The following is a 19,608-nucleotide window of genomic DNA, read 5'->3' as shown; positions in this document are numbered from 1 at the left end:
AAAAGAAGCATTGTGAGCAGCGGCAGCATGAATGAAGTGTCTTGATTGGCTGGAGTGGGCTGCCTCAGCGCTCCCAAACATTTTTTAGGCCTGCTCCTGCTCTCCAACCCAGCTGCCCAAGACAGCTGAGTTAGAAAGGTTTGAAGTGCACATGTCCGTTTGGCCGTAGCAAGGTAGCAGGCCAAACCAACATGCGCACTTCAAACAAAGGGGACACTCCTCACTGCTGCCAAACACTGGCAGCAGTGATGCACTGGCTCCGCCCTGCCCTCACACTTTATTTTGCTGGCAGAGAGTAAAAAATAAAATAGCAATAAAATAATTATATTCTTCACACTTTCTGCTCAGCAGTGTGGGGGGGGCAACACTGCTACTCTGCAATGCCCTATCTCAGCTACTCACACCTTAGATAAGGGAGAAGGGGCCAGACGTATGAAGCCTTTTTCTATTCGCAAACGGTGCGAATGCCCGTTTGAGAATGCAAAAAGACCTTTCAGAATGTCTGAAAGGCATTCTGAATGCAATTTAAAGGAATCGCTAAAATAGCAATTCCTTAATATTGCGACCCCATTTAGAGAATCGCAATTTGCAATTCTCTAAATGCGGCATCGCAAAAAAGGAATTCTTTTTTGTGATTCCTTAAGCACATGTATGAAGCAATTTATTAATGCGAATTGGGCATTAAGGAATCGCTATTGACACCAAGTTGACCTTGTTGGTAACCATGTGCAAAGTTTAAAAATGCATTAAAAATGATTTTTTTTAATTTTCATGTAACGCACACATGCCCTTATGCCATGTGTGCACCTTACATGTCTTCCAAAATTGTTTTGGGGTGCAGCAGAGGGGGCCTTAGTCCCCCAGCACCCTGGAGTTTCCATTTCCCAAATTGCGAATTCCAGTTAGGAATTCGCAATTTGGGAAATGCAAAAAATTCGCACTTATGGGTGCGAATGGGGGCTGTATCGCAATTTGCGATTCGGTAATAGCATTTGCAATTTTTAAGAAATCGCTATTATCAAATCGCAAATATGATACATTGCATTTTGCGAATCAGAAATAGCGATTTCTTAAAAATCTCTATTTCCGAATCGCAAAAGGCATTTTTCATACATCTGGCCCAAAATGTTGTGCCCCTGACACAGAGCATTGAGAATGGTCTTCCGATCAGCATGTTTGCATCAACCAACAAAGGCAACCAAGACACACTTCTGGTTACAACTCTTCTTCACCTGGACACTGATTGGTTTAGTCTATAGATGCATTGACTAAGGCCACATATATAATTGTGTAGTTCAGCTATGCGCCTACTCATCTGGTGCAGCTACCAAGTAGTAATAATAATTCCCTTGCCAAGTAGTAATAATAATTCCCTCGTCAGTAGTAATAATAATTCCCAAACTCACACCAAGGTGCAACTTTGGTGTACCTTGGTAGAAACAACGGTGCAACTATAGCATTCTGCCCTGAACCACACACACAGGTTATGCAAGGCCATAGTCTCTACTCTCCAAACTGCACCGTGTCATGTTAATCCACCTCATGTTGTCTCACTTCAAGGTAGACAGCGATAACTACACATGCATGGAGGTTTCATCAGAACAGTCTCATTCCAGAAGAGCCAGCAGGCAAGTGAGAACATTGTCCTCTGAAGAAGTTGACTGGAGTAAGTGGTTAAGCATGCCTTGCAATTCATTCGGTTACAAGGTACCCTAAAAGCTGTCCCTTGCAGTGGGACCTTTAGTAGTGACCCAGGAGATATATCAGTCTTGCCTAAACCTTAGATTTGTGGCTGAAGTTCCCAGAACAGCATCAGGAAATAGGAAACATTTACGTGCTCCAATCTGCAAAGAACTGAATCTGGCCATGTTCTTTTGGCTTCTGTCAGGCAGAGACGTTTTATGGTAACTGCTTTTCAGTTTTTACTAAAGAGGGTTTTTGGGTGGCTATAATGCAAAGTGACTAACATTGACTTTAATACCACCACTGCTCTATGTGCATTTTTTTAAATGTTTTCCAATTGTTGTATCACGTGATTCCCTCATCAAATTATTGTCATTTTTGTCTTGTATTAATGATTAAATGTTACTTCTGTTAATTGTTTTGAGAATTTCACTAACTAATATCTTGACTGTAATGTCATTTTGGGGCTACTAGTATTCTACTGAGGAAAAAAACAGTCACTGTTGGACCATAGTTTCCAGTGCACACATGTCACTGAAACCATAGTAAGCTAATAAGTCGCAAGTTCAGTAGCTTAGTGGGATGGGACATTTTGCCTTCCTCCAGTTAATGATAAATTGTTTCACAGGGATGCTACTCAAGCACAGTGTCTGGGAAGTTGAGAGTTTAGTGCAGACATTGGCACAATTCTTAATGATAGGAGGCAATGTCAGCTCCTGGTGCTTGACATCCTTGGATTCCAGTAGAGCAACTAACCTCTTGAATGACACTTTGGTAAACAGTAAAACAGCCTTAGTTTGATCAAAGAAGACATTAAGGAGTTTCGGCTGTCCAACTAGGATCTGCCTCCTTACATCTGGTTCTATCTCTAGAAAAGGGGTTGGGATGTGGTGAGATACATAAGGGTTGAGGAGTGTCAGACACAAACATCACCCTTGGCTGTTTGTGCTGTGTTGGGCGGACAGCGATTGGGGGAGGAAGAGTGATAGGAGAGGGAGGTGCAGGCAGAAGCATTAGTTTAGCCTCTGCTGCTCCCTGGGACAGGGAAAAACCCACTCTTTCTTCTCCACGACAATGGTGCTGTCTATGTGCATCAGCTCTCCATAGATACTCGATCCCTGGAGTCAAAATACTGATGATCTGAGCCTATTGTGGCACTAATCTTCTTTTCCTCCACATCCTCCTTGTGGGAAAACAGGGCTGATTGCAGAGGCCCCCTAACTTTTTGCCCCCATTTTCCACTTTTTGCTGGTGTTTTCCTGGCTCTGATGGTGCCCTGGGTACTGCTAACCAGTCCCAGGGCCTGTGCTCTATGTAAAATGGATATGCAAATTAGGCTAATTATAATTGGCTAAGTTAACCTACCTATAAGACCCTAGTATATGGTAGGGCATGTAGGTTTAGGTACCACAGCATAGGTAGTGCACCCATCGGTGCACTGCTGAGGTGACCAGTGTCATTTTAAAGGCAGGCCTGCCTTGCTGCCTGCTTTTAAATTAAAGTTATATGCAAATTCGACTTTGGAATTAAAAGTAGTTCCAAAGTCTTAAACTACCTTATTTTTACATATAAGTCACCCCTAAGGTGTGCCCTATGTGCCCCTTGGGCTGGGTGCCATGTAACTATAAGCAGGGACTTTATAAAAATAGTTTTATAAGCCCTGGTGAGGTAAAAACAGCCAAATTCGTTTTTTACTCATTGTAGTAAATGGCCTTCATAGGCTAGAATGGGGAGACTTTATTTTAATTTTTAAAGTCTCCTTAAATGATGCATACCAAGAGTTTGGTATCAAATGAATTTTTGTAATAAATCCCACAACTTCCAGTTGTGGGATTTAATATAACTTGTTCAGGTAAAGAGTTCTAAACTTTACCTAAAAAGTTGCCAATTTCAGCCCTGCATTGTTTTTGCTGCTGTGCTCTGATTGGCCAGCCTTTAGCAGCTTGTCCAAGCTGCCTTGATGAGGTGTGAAGTGGCCTGGCTTCACACAAAGGAATGTGCCTGTGGGAAGGAATCTCCCCTCAGCAGATGGTGAGGCAGGAAGGGGGAGGGCTGCCAAACTGGTCTTTAAAGGCAGAGAAGGACATTTGGAGCAACCAGCAACACCCCCACATCCTGCAACCCCAGACAACTAGGTGCCCCCTTGATTAGATTAGGAGAGGGCAGGAGAGGGGTGTGTTTATGATTTTTAGCCACACCAGTGGGTGGGCTCAGCCAGATGTAACCTCCAAAAATCAGATTCAGCCATGATGGATTTTTGGAGAATGTTGCCTCCTGGGATTGATTTTTGCCACACTTCCCAGGAAGTGGTCATCAGAGGGGGAAGGACCCTGCACCTGATTGGAGAACCAGGACCCCCTGCTTTTCACCCAGGAGCAAGGATAAAACTGGCAGACCTGCACCCACACCTCAGTTCCCTACCACATCCAACAAAGAAGAACAACAGAAGAAGAAGGACTGCCCTGCTGGACCCCTGGCCTGCACCTGGAACCTGCACTCAGAAGGACTGCACCAGCTGCACACTTGGGCTTCACCACAAGAAGGACTTTGCCTGGCTTCAACTGGTTCAAGGAGGGACTCCCTGTTTGCTAACAGGTGAAAACTTGCTAACCAGAGTCCCCTGCACCAACTCCGGAAGAAACCAACCAGCTGACCACTGTCCAGTGGCCAAAAAAGGAGTTTGCGCCAGGTGCATTCTGGGAGTTGTAGTCCACACCCCCAAGGAGCATCTCAGAGCTTCTGGAACCTTGGGGTGAGCTGTGGACCCCAAAAGAAACTTAAAAGAACATCTGGAAGCAGATCCAGAAGTTTGGAGAAGTTTGGACAACTTTTGTAAAAAAGCTCCATAGAGGGACAGACCCTCCGCAGCAACTCTAGCCGGCTTGCCTCAACCGCGACCTGGCCTGATTTGCTGGTTCGTCCTGGTGAAGAAAATCTCCAAAAAAGAGACTAAGTCCGAATGTAGGAAGTTGACCGGGACCTCCCAGCCAGCGTATCCGAGGAGGGCTCCATGGACGTCGGATCAAGATCTAGGTTTACCCCGGTCGAAGGATTTTCACCTCGAAAAAACGACTAAGTACGAAGGTAAAAATCTCCACCGAGGGCTCCCGCAATGTATCCGAGGAAGAGTTCCAGGAGGTCAGATTGGACCGGCAGGTTCGTCCCGCTGAAGAAAATCTTCGAAAAAGAGACTAAGAGGGTCATTCTGACGCGGGATCACCGCCAACAGGCTGGCGGTGCTCCAACGAGCATTCTGACCGCGGCGGTTCAGCCGCGGTCAGAAGCGGAAAGTCAGCGGTCTCCCGCCGACTTTCCGCTGCTCGTGTGAATCCTCCATGGCTGCGGAGCGCGCTCCGCAGCCATGAGGATTCCGACCCCCCCTACCGCCATCCTGTTCATGGCGGGAAAGCCGCCATGAACAGGATGGCGGTAGGGGGGGTCGCGGGGCCCCTGGGGGCCCCTGCCGTGCCCATGCCAATGGCATGGGCACGGCAGGGGCCCCCGTAAGAGGGCCCCGCAAAGTATTTCAGTGTCTGCCTTGCAGACACTGAAATAAGCGACGGGTGCCACTGCACCCGTCGCACCTTCCCACTCCGCCGGCTCGAATACGAGCCGGCATCCTCGTGGGAAGGTCGTTTTCCCCTGGGCTGGCGGGCGGTTTTTCAGCAACCGCCCGCCAGCCCAGGGGAAAACTTGTAATACCCGCCGCGGTCTTTTGACCGCGGCGCGGTATTTCGGAGGGGGGAATTCTGGCGGGCGGCCTCTGCCGCCCGCCAACATTGGAATGACCCCCTAAGTGTAAAGGTAAACTTTTAACCGAGGCCTCCCGTGGCCTATAGCCGAGCAGGGCTCCATCGCCGTCGGCCTGAAACTTTGACTTTGCCCCGGTCGAGGTGCAACCAGATGACCCTATTGGCGCTTTTTGTTTCTAGGCACTAAAAAAATAATAATTCTTTAAAAATTCATATCTCCGGTTCCCCTTATCCGATTGTATTCGTTTTGGTGTCATTTCAAAGATAAAAATATAATCTATTTTTATAAATTGGTTTTGGATTTTTACACTGTTTCCTGTGTTTTATTTAATTACTGTTTTATGATATTTGAATGCTTTACACTCTGTCTCCTAAGTTAAGCCTTGACGCTCGTTGCCAAGCTACCAAGGGTTGAGCTGGGTTTAATTTACTGAGACCTAAGTGGACCTTAGTGGAGGTTAGTGGCCTATTGCTAAGTGTAGGTACCTACCTGTCCTTACCAATAACCCATTTTCCAACATTTTTGGTGAGCAGTGATGGGATCCTGTACTTGTGTTCAGTATCACGTTACAGTTTTAAGTAAAACAAATTAAAAATCCTTTAAATTGTCCTAGTGCAAAAATTGTTTTTAATTTTTTATTTGGATTAATTTCAATTATTGAATTTTTGTGATTTTTCTAAATTTTTGTTTCCAATTTTTGCAAAAAGTTTTTGCTGTCACAAAACTAGGGAACCATGGAGCTTGATCTGGCTAGCCTACCCACACTGACAGTAGTCCAGCTTAGGGGGTTGTGTACTGAAAGAGGGTTGCCTGCAACCACTGACCTCAGGAAGCATGTCCTGATCAAATCCCTGACAGCATGGGCTGAGGCCCAAGAGGTAGACCCAGTGGAAGCTCCAGAGGAGTGAGAAGTAGGGAGGATGCTAGCTCTAACCACTCAGGGGAGGGAGGGCATCTGAGCCTAAGTGAGGATGGGGAAGACCGGTCCTCGTTACATACAGTCACTAGGGGCAGTCCCAAAGCTAGTTGGGGGAAGGGGGTCACTTCAGGAGGAGAGAACCTGCCCCTCAGAGAAAGAGAGCTGGGGGCCCAGCTAGCCTTTATAGCTTTGGAAGCACAGAAGCTGGCCCTAGAAATGAAAAAGTGGGCAAAGAGAGAGAAAAGAGATGGTGGCAGCGACAGAGAAGTTGAGGTGTCCATGAGTGGGGGGATTTGCCCCAGATTACCCAAGGGGGTGGTTCCTGCTTATGTAGAGGGGGATGATATAGACAAGTGGTTGGAGGCCTTTGAGAGGGCACTCCAAATGAGAAGGGTTAGGCCTCAATACTGGGGTTCCCTTTTGTGGGAGTTGGTCCCCAACTCAGGGAGGGATAGGCTTCTGACCTTAAGGGGGGAGGAGGCAGATTCATACCCTAGTATGAAGAGGTGCTTAACCAAGAAGTTTGGTCTGACCCCAGAGCAGTATAGAATGAAGTTCAGGGACACCCAGAAGGTCAGTACCCAGTCTTGGGTTGACTTTGTAGACACCTCACTTAAGGCACTAGAGGGCTGGATTATTGGTAACAAAGTAAATACTTATGAGGGGTTATACAATCTGATAATGAGAGAGCACATCTTGACCAATTGTACCCAAGAAAGGTTACGCCAGCATCTAGTGGACTCTAAGCTGACCAACCCTAGAGAGCTAGGGGAGGCAGCTGATGAGTGGTTGAGAACCAGGGTGGTTGTCAAGTCCCAGGGGGGAGGCTCCAAGAAGGGGGGGTCAGGTCCCCAAAAACCTAAGGAGGGAGGTGGTAAGCCCACCACAGAGACTCCCTCTGTACCCCAGAACCCTAAGAAGGAGGAGAGTAAATCCCACTCCCACTCTGACAAGCAGAGACAGGGAGTCCCAGGGTTAAAAAAGCTCTTGGACAGTAAGGCTTGCTTTGACTGTCAGCAGACAGGTCACTTCAGAGGAGATGCAGCCTGTCCAAAGAAGGTGGGTAGCACTGGGCTGTCCAGTGTAGCCATGGAGGAGGACTCCTCAGATGATGAAGTCCTCCTAGCATTGAGCTGGGAGACAGGACCAGTTGGTAAGCTGGTGATCCTTGAGGGTGGCAGTAGGCACTTCCACCCCATTCAGGTGAATGGGATCCCTACCACTGGCCTGAGAGACACCTGTGCCAGTCACACTATAGTGAGTGACCGGTTAGTGACCCCAGACATGTATGTCCCAGGAGAGACAAGGAAAGTCAGGATAGCCACAGGGGAGGTCACCTCCAAACCTGTAGCCATAGTGCCCCTAGAGAGGGAGGGTATCCTTGACTGGTTTAGGGTGGTAATCAGTGCTGACCTCCCCCTAGATTGTATCCTGGGCAATGACCTCCCAGAGGTGAGTCTGGTCCCAGATGGGGCGGTCGCCCAGGGCGCCCCCCCAACCCAAAGTCCTGGGGAGTCAGCCCCTACAGTTAGGAGACAGGGGTCCCCAAGAAAAGGAAAGAAGAAAAGGAAGGGTAGGCCACTCTTAAAGAGAGTTCCAGGGAGCCAAAGGCCTTCTGCCTCAGTAGGGGGAGACCCCAGAATTGGCACTGGTGAGGCCTCACCTGACCCCAAGGAAGTCCTGAGTAGTCAGGCAGCTGTCCAGATGCAAAGTGTTGCCCCTGCACTAACAGAAGGGAGAGTGGAAGGAGGGTGTCTGCCACAGGAGGTGGTAGCCCCCCACTCTAGACAGCAAGAGGGGTGCCAGGAGCCCACAGTTTCCCCTAAAGCAGCTCAGCCACCTGTCAGTGGAGAGCTTAGGGTGTGGTTCTGGGTACTGACAGCTGTCAGTAGCCTCTGCTGGGTGCTAGCCTTCCTGGCAGCACTGTACTTGGCCTGGGAGGCAGACCCCAGGGCCAATAGCAAAGTAGGCCCCCTGACCCTGTTGGTCATGGTGGGGTTGCTCTAGTGTTGGGTGACCTCTTTGGGTAAGCTAGGTGTTGCCCTAGCAAAGTTAGGAGTAGGGGAGGAGAGCACCTCACTACCCAAGTTGGCAGAGAGAGAGGAGGAAGACCCCCCTAGAGGGAAGTTTCAGTTTGAGATGGATCCTTTCACTGTTGGGGTGGGTTCACTACCCAGAGGGAGTGACCATGACAGGAGGATGTAAGGCAGAGTAGGCCCTGCAAAAGGGCCAGCCAGTTTTCTTCACTGTCTTCCTCGCCTAACAAGCCAGGAGGACTCTCTTTGGGTTGGGCTGAGTCTCCTGGGCGTGTGGGCTGGGGGGGGGGTATTGTGTGGGAAAACAGGGCTGATTGCAGAGGCCCCCTAACTTTTTGCCCCCATTTTCCACATTTTGCTGGTGTTTTCCTGACTCTGATGGTGCCCTAGGTACTGCTAACCAGTCCCAGGGCCTGTGCTCTGTGTAAAATGGCTATGCAAATTAGGCTAATTATAATTGGCTAAGTTAACCTACCTATAAGTCCCTAGTATATGGTAGGGCATGTAGGTTTAGGTACCACAGCGTAGGTAGTGCACCCATTGGTGCACTGCTGAGGTGCCCAGTGTCATTTTAAAGGCAGGCCTGCCTTGCTGGCTGCTTTTAAATTAAAGTTATATGCAAATTTGACTTTGGAATTAAAAGTAGTTCCAAAGTCTTAAACTACCTTATTTGTACATATAAGTCACCCCTAAGGTGTGCCCTATGTGCTCCTAGGGCTGGGTGCCATGTAACTATAAGCAGGGACTTTATAAAAATAGTTTTATAAGCCCTGGTGAGGTAAAAACAGCCAAATTCGTTTTTCCCTCATTGTAGTAAATGGCCTTCATAGGCTAGACTGGGGACACTTTAATTTAATTTTTAAAGTCTCCTTAAATGATGCATACCAAGAGTTTGGTGTCAAATTAATTGTTGTAATAAATCCCACAACTTCCAGTTGTGGGATTTAATATAACTTGTTCAGGTAAAGAGTTCTAAACTTTACCTAAAAAGTTGCCAATTTCAGCCCTGCATTGTTTTTGCTGCTGTGCTCTGATTGGCCAGCCTTTAGCAGCTTGACCAAGCTGCCTTGATGAGGTGTGAAGTGGCCTGGCTTCACACAAAGGAATGTGCCTGTGGAAAGGAATCTCCCCTCAGCAGATGGTGAGGCAGGAAGGGGAGGGCTGCCGAACTGGTCTTCAAAGGCAGAGAAGGACATTTGGAGCAACCAGCAACACCCCACATCCTGCAACCCCAGACAACTAGGTGCCCCCTTGATTAGATTAGGAGAGGGCAGGAGAGGGGTGTGTTTATGATTTTTAGCCACACCAGTGGGTGGGCTCAGCCAGATGTAACCTCCATAAATCAGATTCAGCCATGATGGATTTTTGGAGAATGTTGCCTCCTGGGATTGATTTTTGCCACACTTCCGAGGAAGTGGTCATCACAGGGGGAAGGACCCTGTACCTGATTGGAGAACCAGGACCCCCCTGCTTTTCACCCAGGAGCAAGGATAAAACTGGCAGACCTGCACCCCCACCTCAGTTCCCTACCACATCCAACAAGGAGGAACAACAGAAGAAGAAGGACTGCCCTGCTGGACCCCTGGCCTGCACCTGGAACCTGCACTCAGAAGGACTGCACCAGCTGCACACTTGGGCTTCACCACAAGAAGGACTTTGCCTGGCTTCAACTGGTTCAAGGAGGGACTCCCTGTTTGCTACAGGTAACAAATTGCTATCCAGAGTCCCCTGCACCAACTCCTGAAGAAAGCGACCAGCTGACCACTGTCCAGTGGCCAAAAAGGAGTTTGCGCCAGGTGCATTCTGAGAGTTGTAGTCCGCACCCCCCAAGGACCATCTCAGAACTTCTGGACCCTTGGGGTGAGCTGTGGACCCCAAAAGAACCTTAAAAAGACATCTGGGAGAAGCCCCAGAAGTTTGGAGAAGTTTGGACAACTTTTGTAAAAAAGCTCCATAGAGGGACCGACCCGCCGCGGCAACTCTAGCCGGCTTGCCTCAACCGCGACCCGGCCTGATTTGCTGGTTCGCCCCGGTAAAGAAAATCTCAGAAAAAGAGACTAAGTCCGAAGGTAAAAAGTTGACCGGGACCTCCCAGCCAGCATATCCGAGGAGGGCTCCATGGACGTCGGATCAAGATCCAGGTTTACCCCGGTCGAAGGATTTTCACCTAAAAAAAACGACTAAGTCCGAAGGTAAAAATCTCAACCGAGGATTCCAGCATCGCGTATCCGGAGAAGGGCTCCAGCAGGTCGGATTGGACTGGCACGTTCGTCCCGCTGAAGAAAATCTTCGAAAAAGAGACTAAGGGGGTCATTCCAACCCTGGCGGTCATCGACCGCCAGGATGGAGGACCAAGGAAGCACCGCCAACAGGCTGGCGGTGCTTCCCTGCCCATTCTGACCGCGGCGGTAAAGCCGTGGTCAGAAAAGGGGATCTGGCGGTTTCCCGCCGGATTTCCCCTGTCTGGGCTGAATCTCCATGGCGGCGCTGCTGCAAGCAGCGCCGCCATGGAGATTCCGACCCCCTTCCCGCCACCCTGTTTCTGGCGGTTTTTACCGCCAGGAACAGGATGGCGGGAACGGGCCTCGTGGGGCCCCTGGGGGCCCCTGCACTGCCCATGCCACTGGCATGGGCAGTGTAGGGGGCCCCTAACAGGGCCCCAGCATGATTTTCACTGTCTGCAACTGCACCCGTCGCACCCCTGCAACAGCGCCAGCTCCATTCGGAGCCGGCTTCTATGTTGCAGGACCTTTCCCACTGGGCCGGCGGGCGCTCCTTTGGCGGGCGCCCTCCGGCCCAGCGGGAAAGCCAGAATGGCCTCCGCGGTCTTATGACCGCGGAGCGGCCAAATGGCGGTGACCGCATAGCGGGCGGCTACTGCCGCCCGCCGCGGTCAGAATGACCGCCTAAGTGTGAAGGTAAACTTTTAACCGAGGCCTCCCGCGGCCTGTAGCCGAGCAGGGCTCCATCGCGGTCGGCCTGAAACTTTGACTTTGCCCCGGTCGAGGTGCAACCAGATGACCCGATTGGCGCTTTTTGTTTCTAGGCGCTAAAAAAAAAAAAAAAAAAACATTTAAAAATTCATATCTCCGGTTCCCCTTATATGATTGTATTCGTTTTGGTGTCATTTTAAAGATAAAAATATAATCTATTATTATAAATTGGTTTTGGATTTTTAAACTGTTTCTTGTGTTTTATTTAATTACTGTTTTGTGATATTTGAATGCTTTACACTCTGTCTCCTAAGTTAAGCCTTGACACTCGTTGCCAAGCTACCAAGGGTTGAGCTGGGTTTAATTTACTTAGACCTAACTGGACCTTAGTGGAAGTTAGTGGCCTATTGCTAAGTGTAGGCACCTACCTGCCCTTACCAATAACCCATTTTCCAACACTCCTCCATTCCTGGTGTGGCACACAGCTACCTTCGAGCTTTTGTCATGCAATAAATGGGTGTAGCTTGCTCACCTTTCCCTATCTGGGTGGTACCTACTATAGAAAGCATTGAGAATGGGGAATGGGTTATCTGATTTACATTACGTTATCTGATTTGAGGGTTTATATGTTGACCAATAAATACATAGCATATCATGATGAAAGCTCTAGCATGGTACACAATACTAGAACATATGCATCACAAAGTTAGCCACAGGAAGGCTGACACAGATGACATACTGTCACAGAGGTCAAGATTTCATATACATGATATTTTTCCCTCTACATGTTCCTTTCTTATACATGTATACTTGGGAATAATTATTATGTACACCCCACAATCAAATATCTACAGTAAGAGGATTTCTGTTACCCAAGTCATGTGTCATTACCATGGGCAGAAGCTGCACATGGCAGACATGAATGATGGTATGGCAGACAGGATGTAATGACTACAGACAACTGTGACACATACATATGTTGGCTTATGGTAGCTTCTACCCACCACCCTCAACATCCTAGAACATGCATATGACACTGAAATGTGTTTGAAATTACTGCATAGTGTGCTGGTTATTAAGGTACTGCTGACCATCAATTGATCAAGACCTCACTGAAATTTGTGCTGAAACGTTTGCCTTCTGACATTGCTTAAATAGTATAATTACACATGCATTTTGAATTATGTCTTGACATACGTTTGCCAAACCCTAGACTGACATGACTTAGATGCCACATGTATATCGAATTTCCAGATCATGGCATTCACAGACTAAGACAACAAATAGGAAGCGCCTCTGGATGACAAAAAGTTGCTCAAGCTTGGGCATCGCAAGCCTCGATGATGATGTACAAATTCACATCACAGTTTTGCAGTTGCTTGGACACATCTCTGACCAAGATCTGACATCATGTTGGCTGTGGGATGCATCCACAATGCAAGACTCCACAACACTTCACAACCATGATTTAAGGTCCTCTTGTTCAGCAGGCCTAACTGGGACGTTTTACGCAGCTGGCACTCCACCATGATCAGCCTGAACTTGTGACATTGCCCCGGTCTAGCATGACCAGATATCCACAGTTGGCACTTTATACTTTTTGGCACTATTTTTAATTTACTCAATTTTTCTAATTTGTTGTGTTTTTTGTTTCCTGTGTTGTGTTTCCGCTTTATAACTGTTTGAAGTGCTGCATAAATACTTTACATATTACCTCTAAGTTAAGCCTGACTGCTCTGTGCCAATCTACCAGAGGGTTGAGCAGAGGTAATTTTGGGGTTTGCGTGTGGTTTCACCCTGGCAAGTATTGTGGTTTCTACTTGAGTAGGATTTCACCCCTCTCAACCAGTAACCCAAATTCTTACACCTCTCCATTGTCAGATGGCCAAGTTGAGGAGACTCACCAATAAAGAATGCCACTTAAGTGGGCTGAGATTTGCATCATTTTCTGAAGAAACCCAGTAACGAGCCAAGAACGACCTACATCAGGCACAAAAAAAATTGTTTTGCATACTAATTCGGGACTCCACCAATTTATTGATGTAGTTGTGCTTGAATAGGGAGGTTCTGTTAAAGCTTATGTAAAATATCCTTCTGCTTCCCTACTGTTGTTTTCCAACATTAGCAGGTGTGCTTCAGGCTCCACTGGATGTCAAACCGTCAGTACAACTGGAAAAATATCTAGAGGACCCTCTCTCCCACGAGGTCTACATGTTCATTGATGTATTAGGGGGCCCTTTCTGTTCGCTTGTCGGGCATTTTGGGGAACCTTTAAGTCTATAGAGCAGAAGGGCTGGGGCAGACGTCCTGTTGGAATGGCCGATTTTGCAGGTATTCCTTATTCCCTTCCAGTTATTCATTGTTGCTGTTATATTGTGTTGTATAATGCATATTTATACACTGTTCAGCCTTTTAAGACAGGAGAAAATAGAAAGGCGCAGCACACAGAAATCATTAATGGATAGGAGTATATATACATTTTGCATATGTTCAAACTTGCTGGGTGCAAAAATCTGCATGGTTTAAATGGGGTACAAAGCAAAGGTCACATATTTCTTATACTGGTTTCACATGCCTATGCATGTGTGAGGAGTGTAACATGAGTGATTGTGACATTGCCATAACAGGCTGTTGCATCCAAGTGTAACAGGCAATGGTGTCTCAGGATACATGCGGCTCAGCTGATGAATGAAGACACATTGGTTGAGAACCTACAGATTCTAGCAAATGGATGCAATCTCAACTTGCAGTTAGATTGGTCGAGAGTGCAGATGGTTTAGGCCCATGAGGATACCTTGCTGAAAGGCAAGAATGTGACTGCTACAGCATTCCAACAATGATATTGCAAACTATAGTACACCTCTTGCTAATCAAAATTATAAAAGGGGGTGTTTTGGGGGGAGAAATGTGCATGTGTGTGCACATACATATGTGTGTGTACGTGTGTGTGTTACTATGCATGTAGTATCTCCAATATGGATAATTAAAACAGATACCCTGCTGAGTAAGTCACTTCAAACTCTTTGTGAATTGAGCCCAAAATCTTTTCTTGTCCGTTTTTACCTAGGAAAAGGGCATTTCTGCAACAACCTCTTAAACATGCTGTCACAAATACAGAGTGGTGTTCGGAAAACAGGCTTGAATCAGCAGTGTAATGCAGTGGTGCTGAACGAATTTTCAGTGTGGGGCTGCTTCTATCAATTTGGCATCACTAAAGTCATAGGGAATGTGAAATATTCAAGTGTCACACAACGAACATGTGTAGCAAATGAGCTGCACCCAGCTCATGTGAATGAAAAGGTGCCGGTTCCCAAAGCCCTCCTCTTATATACGCGACTGCAGCAATTAAATGTTTGAACACGGAATACTGATGCGGCGTAATCCTGAAGCCATCTCGGGCCTTTTCAATCCATATAAAGCCAATACCTACCCCTTCAGCTCACTCTTGCAGCTTTCTACTTTCTCCCTTTGTGATGCTTTTTCGTTTTTCCCTCCCTCCGTCTGTCCCATGTGTGTCTTTTGCTCGCAGCAAATGCTTGAGGCAGAAGAATAAGCCCCGGCCCTCAAAAATAAGTGCTGGTGCTCAACCCCGGAAACAACAAGCACAAATTAAGCACCGTGTGGTATGTAGCCAGTGGTGTATTTTGTGATACACTTTTGCAAACATATTATTAAAGCATGGTGTAGTAGCACACAGCCATTTATAGACAGCACATTTCCTTTGCAATTGCCACAAAATTCACACTGGCAAGCAGCTTTGCTAGTAAAAGATGCTTTTAGAATTACAAAAAAAGTTCTTAATTTTTGCTTTCCTAGCTACTGATATATTTTGAAATAGCTGTAAAGTTCAATTACAAGTATTCAAATGTTTTGTGTTAGGAAAAAAAAAGACACCCTACAGCAGTTCCTTTCATGGTCTCTGTACCCCAGCAAGACTGTCAGATAGTTCACTTTACAAAAGCCTTCAACCTAGTAGTCAAAGAAAGATAAGTAAACACCAGTCTATAGGTTGAAAGAATAAGCAGCAATTTGTCAAAAGGCACAGCCTGACATTTGACCTCTGTCTTTGAATGCACAGTAAATGTGACAAGAAAAAAGTACATTTAAAGGCAGATTTATTGCTCATTCACCCTGGTGCACTGGTGCCTGCGCTGTGGGGATGATTGTTTTTACACAGGAAGGAACACATTCCTCCACAAAAGCAATCACAACAGGTGTTTTCCTCTTTCTGTGTGTGCTGTTGCGTCAATCTTATGCCATCCCTGAGGTGGCATAGGAATCTGACGCATTCCCAGACTTGTAAATCTGGGAATGTGTCAGATTCCTTCGGATTCCATGGGTGTTGCGTGGGAACATCCCAAGCAACACTCATGGAAGGCCCCTTTCACACAGTGTTATGGTGGAAGGGGTCCAAATTTACAATGCTATGAAAAGCCATGCAAGGTGGCTTTGTGTGGCCTTGTAAATATTGGGTGGCGCACTGCACCACCAGAACATCAAAATAAATGACCCTCTGATGGTGCAGTGGGCCGCTGGATGAGGTATCACTAGGCGCAAAGTAAAGCAATGTAAACTACTCTATAAGAGTCTAGAGATATCGCAAAAATATGCAGTGCCAAGCCAGCACACCCCAAATCGAAGTTTAGGGCACCAGCAGATTTTACCTAACACAGACTCAACGAAGAAGAAAATAACACAAAGCATTCAAACTGTAATCCATCACACTAAAACAGAATGCTATTTCTTTTTTAACATCAACCCAAACAGGTTAACATCAATCCAGGTAATTGAAACATTCTTACCTCTTCTTTGGTACTTTGTGTTGAGACTTCTGACAACATTCTTTGATGTTAGTGTATTTCCAAATGAGGTGACAACTCCAGGCAAGCAACGCAGCAAGAAACAGTGCCATGAATGTGAAAATGAGCGGGACATACCAGTCCTCAGAACTGAACGTGTTTACAGTTTGAGTCACAACTGTAAGTCCTGCTCTTTGCTGTGTACATGAATAACAGAACAAAAAATAAGCATTGAATAGCAATATCGCTACAATGAACAGATAGTGAGTAGGTTGAAGATTTTACAAATTGCCTCTGCTCTGAATTAACTTCGTGCCCGAGGGATGTTAATAATGTTTCTTTTTCCGATAAATTATCTCAGCATGTATTTGCCTAATATACTGCAAATTTAGCTTCTAAGCAACTAGGCCGGACTAGGAACTAAAAGCAGCCCTGAAAACAATGTTCAAACCATCCTTATTCCTGTCACATTCACTCTCCTGCTCCCCCTCAACCTCCAACTTCCCCTCACCCTCCCTCTTTCCCTCTCCATCAACACCAGGGAGGTGGAGAAAGAGGCAGTGCCTATCGACCTTCAAGAACTGGCCTCCAGTACCTCCAGCCCCTGGGGAAATGCCTGATGGAATGAATGGCCAATCCGCACCTGCAAGCAACGAAACACTGTAGAAGTGGAGGAGATTTCAGAACATAGGTGGGGCACAGGGGGGAAATGGTGCTTACAGAAGAGACGGGTGTGTAGGACAATACAATCTGGAGGTAGGTATTAGCATACTTTACTGTTAGGAGTTGGGCAGCTCAGAAGTGGTTGATCATAACTCGTTGATTACATTTTAGACATTTAAGAACCGTTTATATATTTCTTTGCTTTGTGTGTGTGTGTGTATGTGTTATTTGTATTGCACAAACCTAGCCAAAATGCAGAAGAGCGCTGTCAGGGACACAGGCAAGCATACAATCAACGGGTGAGAGGAAAGGGAAGCTGGGTAGTGGGAACAGAAGTGCGCAAAAGTACAGTTACTACATTGTGATGTAGTGTTCTTTAAAGAGGTGTGTCTTCAAATCTTTCCTTAACTGAAGAAGTGCTAGGGCAGTCTTTCTGGGTACAGGGATTTTCTTCCAGATATTTAGTGAATGTATAGAAAAGGCCTGCAGCCTTGTTTTTTTATTTTTTCCAATACTTCTTAGACTCCAGTCTGATGGTGTACAGGCTACGGGTGCACCAAGATCAACCAGAGATGGTAAGCATGTCTGCAAGGTTACTAAGAGAGCTTGTCATGATGGCTTTGTAACCGATGCAGCTAGTTTTAAAGTAGGTGTGAGCTGGCAAGGTGTGCCCATGGAGGATAAGGTAAGTGAGATGTAATGATATTTCTTCAGGCCCTAGACAAGACATGCTCCACCTTGTAGGATGGTTTTAAGGGAGATCATTGAGGATTCTAGGAAGCCATGGAGCAGTGTGTAACTAACATTCTCATGCAAGAATATGCTTGCCTGAACAGCAATTCTGATGTTCCTTTCTGGAAAAAATAGTGTCACTTTAGAGAGAGCGGGTATTAAGCGGTCTTTATGCTTTTTGGCAATATCCTTGAGGGTGAGATTAGTGTTAATGTCATGGGTGAATTCAAGTGACCTAGCATTATTATTTTTTTGGTATATGAAGTGCATATTGGTTATCATATGATATACTTTATGTGAAGGAATCATGGGATTATACACATGTGATAATTTGTCTATTTTTGGTGTCTTGGTGTTGTTTGGTCTTATTTCTTGGTGTTTGTTTGTTGGTTTATATGTCTTTTTATATGTTGTCCCATAGTGTTATTTATACAAGTATGGTATCTGAATACATGGGGGAATTGTTGTATATCAATCTTTTTTTTAAATTTTGTGATATTAAGTTCATATTTTGTGGAAATAAAATATTGATGTGTCTATCAATTGGTTTAGTTATGATATTGAATATGTTATGAATTAAATAGGAGAGAGATGTGTGTTTTACTCTTTAAATCAACAAAACCCCTTTAATTCACCAGTTCTAGTTATCTCAAGTAACTATAACTCATCCCCTAAAGTAACTATAACTCTTGCCCCAGCCATGCACAATGTTCCCATCAATTACATAATTCCAGATGTTGCAGTGTTGTTATCAATGATGCCATGGAACATCATAAGTGGTGTAATGTGTGAGGTAATTAGAAATGCATGCCTCCCCTAATAAAAAGATATCCACAACCCCCTATGCCCTGGCACACCCCAGGAGCTACTTTTTACAAACGTCAGGAGCTCATTATATTTTACAATTATAGAACCTCCCTAAATTTGAGGTAATATTCTTTTAAAAAATACATTTTCTGGCTCCAGACATCCACCAGGTCACAAAGGGGGGGAGGGAGGCAGGGTATCACTATCATACCCCTCAATATGTTTTTTGACTTGTTTTATGACAGTGGAAGTATCCTAGAGGCCTAATGTGGCTGCTGCCACATCTTTGTTGTGGTAGTTGTAGACAATGAGAACTTACCTTTAGATCTGTTGGCCCTGTGGAACTCCACTGGTATGATATGTACATGCATTTTAACCTTAGGTACTTAAAAAACTACTGAACATACTTACACTACATCACAAAAAGCACACTTTTTCTGGACCAAGATCTAGCTTCCTGCCACATTTTATGTAATTCCATTCAGCTAGTTTTGCTGTTCAATTTTTCTAGGAACAATGGCATGGGTTAAATGTGTTTCACCCCCCTCACCTTTTCTCAGTATAAATATATATATATTTATGTGTGTGTGTGTGTGTGTAAGTTCAGTGCTCAAATTAAATCCTGAATTATGCCCACAATAGGCAATATTTCTTTCATCAGTGCTATAATGCTGCATATCAATATAACTACAACTGCATTTTCCAAAAATGAAAGAACAAATATAGGGGAACATTTAGGGTGCAAGGGTGACGCAACTACACAGTCAGATTTATCAGGCAATGCAAGGCCATCTTGCATGGGCCTGCATGGCTTGATAAATCTAGAATAATTCAAGGCAGCACAAATTGCTGCCCCAAAGAGGCATTCTGTTGGTGGAGCATTGGTGTTCTCACGGATACACCAATGGATGTTGGAGCATTCGCATATTTATCATTACAGGTAGACCTGGAAATATGTCAAAAGGCTACACCTCTCCAGGGGAGGCGTAGGAAGAAGAAATATCTTTATTTCTCCTTATTTTTTCATCTTTCTATTTGTGCTGCCTTCTTCTTAGAAAGAGGAAAAGGCCTCTGAGGATTGTTTTTGTGCAGGCATCCCCTCCTGCACAAAAACAATCCTGCCGGTAATACAGGCACATTTGCACCACGGCACAAGGGTGCCTGCACTGGTGCTATGCAGCCAAACGTGTGCCAGTGCAAGGAAAGGACAGGAATGCACCATATAATGTTTAACAGAACACATTCCTGCCCTTTCCCTTTCACAGCATTGCAATGCAGCAAGA

Source organism: Pleurodeles waltl, chromosome 9 (genome assembly GCF_031143425.1).
Source record: "Pleurodeles waltl isolate 20211129_DDA chromosome 9, aPleWal1.hap1.20221129, whole genome shotgun sequence".
In the NCBI taxonomy this organism is placed as follows: Eukaryota; Metazoa; Chordata; class Amphibia; order Caudata; family Salamandridae; genus Pleurodeles; species Pleurodeles waltl.
The sequence above is the reverse complement of the archived record's forward strand: the minus strand, read 5'-3'. Positions refer to the sequence as shown.